Source organism: Diceros bicornis, chromosome 4 (genome assembly GCF_020826845.1).
Source record: "Diceros bicornis minor isolate mBicDic1 chromosome 4, mDicBic1.mat.cur, whole genome shotgun sequence".
Taxonomy (NCBI): domain Eukaryota; kingdom Metazoa; phylum Chordata; class Mammalia; order Perissodactyla; family Rhinocerotidae; genus Diceros; species Diceros bicornis.
The window spans coordinates 64,731,183-64,735,354 of NC_080743.1; positions in this window are offsets into that span (position 1 = coordinate 64,731,183).

Sequence of the window (4,172 nt, forward strand, 5' to 3'; positions counted from 1 at the left end):
CGGTAGCATGGAAGGGAAATTGGGCTCATGATCACTGGCCAAAAGAGACCCAATGCCCAGGATCTAAAGCAACTTGACTTACCTGAATTAAGCTGAACCAATTTTCAGATTCTGGGTCTTAACCTTTTTTTAAATCTTGTCCTTTAAAACTGAATTTGAAAGGTATTTGCTGAAGAATCCTAAAGTTAACAAGGGGAGGTTTGGGAAGGGAGTAGATGGAATAGATGATAGCAGTGAAGGGGAGAGACCTGGCCACATGGTCAGAAATTCTTCCAGCACCGCCTCATTCAACCCTCCCCATTGGTAGGCCTATGAGTTCAGGCCTTAATAATAGGATTGATTTGGCTTTCTAAAGGAAGCTAGAGTGAAGAACAGAGATCCATCCATTTTATTTAGTAGCTTGCTCTGAACAGACAAAAATAAAATAAACCAAAAAAATCTCACACATCTTTTTCCTAGGTGAATTTGACCTGGTTTAGTGTTTAATGCTGTGAATGGAAAAGCCATCCCTAGATACTTCTGCTTCAGTAGAGTTGGCCATTACTGAGCCTGGAGGCCCATGCTAACTGTACAGCAAAGGTAGTGTGTTATTTTACAAATAATCTAGGTTAACTAGCAGGAGTAAAGGACCAGGGGAGCAGCCTTGGGGAGGGGCAGTGTCCCCGGCTTGTAGCAGTAGTATAACTGGCTTTCTTTCTCTGCTCAGGCCTCATAAGGAAATCCTTGGATGGTCGTCTTAGCTGACAAAGGTCAGGGGGATATTGAAGTGAAGCACAGAGAAGGGATTTCAGAAGCCTCTCCTGTAACTACGTCATCCCCCAGGGCAGGTGGTAGCCCCACTCCTCATTTTCATACAGAAGCAACAAAGCCAAAGCACCACCCCTCCCCATGCCCACATGCCAGGATTGGGACTTGTAGCATAGAGAGCATTCTCTTTGGGCTGCTTGCAGCCATACAGAGGGCTGGGCCTCTGCCTTGGGAGTATCTTGGGCCCAGCAGCTCTTTCATCCTGGCCTTTGGATTCTAGGGTTTAGGCTTCCCTTTGGTGCCTCCCACACACCAAAGTGTTCGGCTTCTCAGTTTAGTGGCCATCACTTCCAAGGGCTGGAGCTGCAGTTACCCCCACACTGTAGAAAAAGGGGACATACAGGGCACTTCAAGAGAGGAAAACAGCAGGGTGCTTTTATTTTAAAACAAAAAAACGTGCTGCCGTGACATGACACTTCTGGAGATGGGAGCACACAGCATGAGTACTGGATTCTCCTACATTTCCATGAATGGAACGTCTCCCCTCCTCATTTTCCTCCTCTCTCCCCTCTTCCTGATCCTACCAGCAGCACAGGGTTTATCAGAAGCCTCAATGGATGACTCTTTATTTCTGAAGAGCAGCTTCCAGCCCTCCCTTTCCCATCATCACACCTGAAAGACTTCATCAGCTGTCTCACTTCCATACTGAAACCAGGAGCACTGGTTTTAAGTCTGGAAATCTGGGGAGTCCTACCCCAAAACCAGAGCAAGATATCTGCCCCATGCTAAGATCTCTGAATATTTGTTTTCTGTACATTCAGTATATTTGGTCCTATATACATCTATATACATCTCTCTACATATATATATTATCTCTGTTTCTTTCTCCTTAGATAAACCTTTCATATATATCATATCCTAATTCCCGAGCCTCCACCTACCTCTTGTTTGCTAGCCCAAGGAAGACTCCAGGGTTTTATCGATTTCACTAGGTCCCCCAGCACCACCCTTTCTCGTCTTCACACCCTGAGTATCCTCCCCCATCAGCTGTTTTGCCCATGCTCTGAAATCTCCCCCATTAACATCTGTGCCTAGTGCTTTCCTGACATTCCAAGTCTATGGTTTGTGTGGTCAGGGGTCCCATTTCTCACCAGACCTGGCTGCTTCTAAAGCTTGTCCGATAGCCTGAAAAGGGATTTCAGCTCAGAGGAGATGGGGGCTGCAGTCTAAAGCCATTTAGGGTTGAGGGTGGGGGCGTTATTCTTGGGGGGGGGGCTTATGGGAGGATAAGCTAGGTTGCATTAAAAAGACAGTATAATTTAAAGTGCAATTTAGAGCAAAGTCTGGGATCATGGAGGAGAATCAAAAAGAGTAGGTCACAAAATGCTCTTTTCTCATTTTGTTATCCAAGAATCTGAGCAGGGTCTGGGGGCTTAGAATAGACAGCAGGGTAATGGGAAGAGAGTAATTCCCTCAGGAGGGATGCAGCTATGTGCAGAAAAAACTAGATGGAGGATAACTTGCTAATGGATAAGAAGATATAGATACACACACACACACACACTCTGCAGTACTTTTTGCCCTCACACATTGAAAGAAATCAGGTAAGTCTAATGTTAAATAAAGTCGAGACCCCAGAAGCTGGCTCTTTGCCTTCTGTCCTCTGTTTCAGATTTTCAGGTTTTTCTGGTTCTTGTTTTCTTGAGAGCTGGGGAGTATTGGGCGGGGGTGGGGGAAGTGGGGGGGAGGGCACTACAGTAAGTAGAGAGTCAAGGGTCTTCATTTTTAAGATATAGTTAGTTGAGTTCAAGGAGAGATCAATATAAGAGGATCTTGTCCAGTTATAGTGAGTGGTGACTGTGGGTCCAGCCTCAAAATTTTGTGTTTCTCTGCAAAACTCTGCACACAGATGCATGTACACATTCTATATAAGCATATAGCTGAGTCCATCTTAAATATACTGCCACTTGATTGATACAGGGACTTTATGCCAAACCACTTTGAGGTGGGGGGGCGAGGGGCGGTGTCCCTTGGTACCTAAGTGAGACCACGAAGCACTCTTGAGATTTGGGGCTTTAGAGAAAGTTCTGGTACCCATACGCACTTCCTGACTCCTACCACAGTCCCCACCAGGGAACAAGGAATGGCCTGAGTCTGATCTCTTAAAGTATGCCTTTTAACTCACTTGAAACTGGCCTCATGGCAGAGGAGAGTAGAGATGAGACTGATACTCATTTTATACCAAGTCTCAGGAATGGCTGAGGGAGACCATGGTTATTTGATCAGGAGGTATAACTTCCTTCCCTCCCAGTATTGCCTAATGAAATAGCTGGCACTTTTTAGAAGGGCACTGGGAGGGGTAACAGGGAGTTCTGCCTTTGCCCAAACCTTAACAAAACATCCCCAATTCCCAGAGGCTCCATACAGCAGTCTGGAAATTCGAGAATTTACTCATCCCACTTGGTGGGGTTGGTTTAACTTTCCTAAGGAATTTGTGCCCTGTGAATCTAGTTTTAGTAGAGCATCAGTGTTGAGAGGGAGGTCCTTGTATTTCCCCTCTGCAAAGGGTTGTGGTTAAGGGAAGAGAGGGCTAGGCTGGGCAGGAAAGAATTTGAGAAGCCAGGGACAGTGTAATCTGGAACACCATTTCCAGGCCTTTCCATGGGGCTGGGCACTGGACTTTTTCCAGGGGAACATACTGGTGAGAGTCTTCCCATTCACAGGACACGGAAACAAATCCTCCGAGGGCTGCCTGGAGGATAAGTTCATGGTTTTGGACCACAGCTCTGCATTATTTGTTCCACACTGAAGAGTTCAAAATCCAGGGTGGGTGCAGGTGTTATGGCTGTGACTATATGTTTTATATTTCTTGGGTCAACCCCAATTCTATGGGAACACAGGCATCTATGAGATAACTGGGAATCCTAAGAAAGGCTCCACTTGAGAAACTAGAAAGAGGACAACAGTGGTGACCAAGTCCTAAGTTATAATCGGGAGTTGCCAACAGAAATTATGCCATGAAAAACCCTAACTTCTTTCAATGGCTTGGTAGAGAACCCACAATAAATTAATCCCAGATTCCTATATTTTTGAGGGCACAGACCTCACAGGGACCGTCAGAGAGCCTTGCCTTAGGGAACTTGCTAGGTGGGAAGATGGAGAGGAAGGGGGCTCCAGCCTCAAGTCACCCAACTTTCTGGTGGTGGTGGGAGGTGGGGGGAGTCTATCCATCCAACTGCATGGTCCTGCTAATGTAAGTCTCCAAGCATGGCTGAGGCCTAAGCCACTTCAGCCTAATCTTCCCTCTCCTTCCCCCATCCTGGCTTGAGGGAGGTGTGTATCTTGGGGTGGAAGTGGGAGGAGGTGAGAGGGGACAAGGGGAGGAAAACGTGGACTCCAATTGGCCTAGACTACCAACAGGCCAC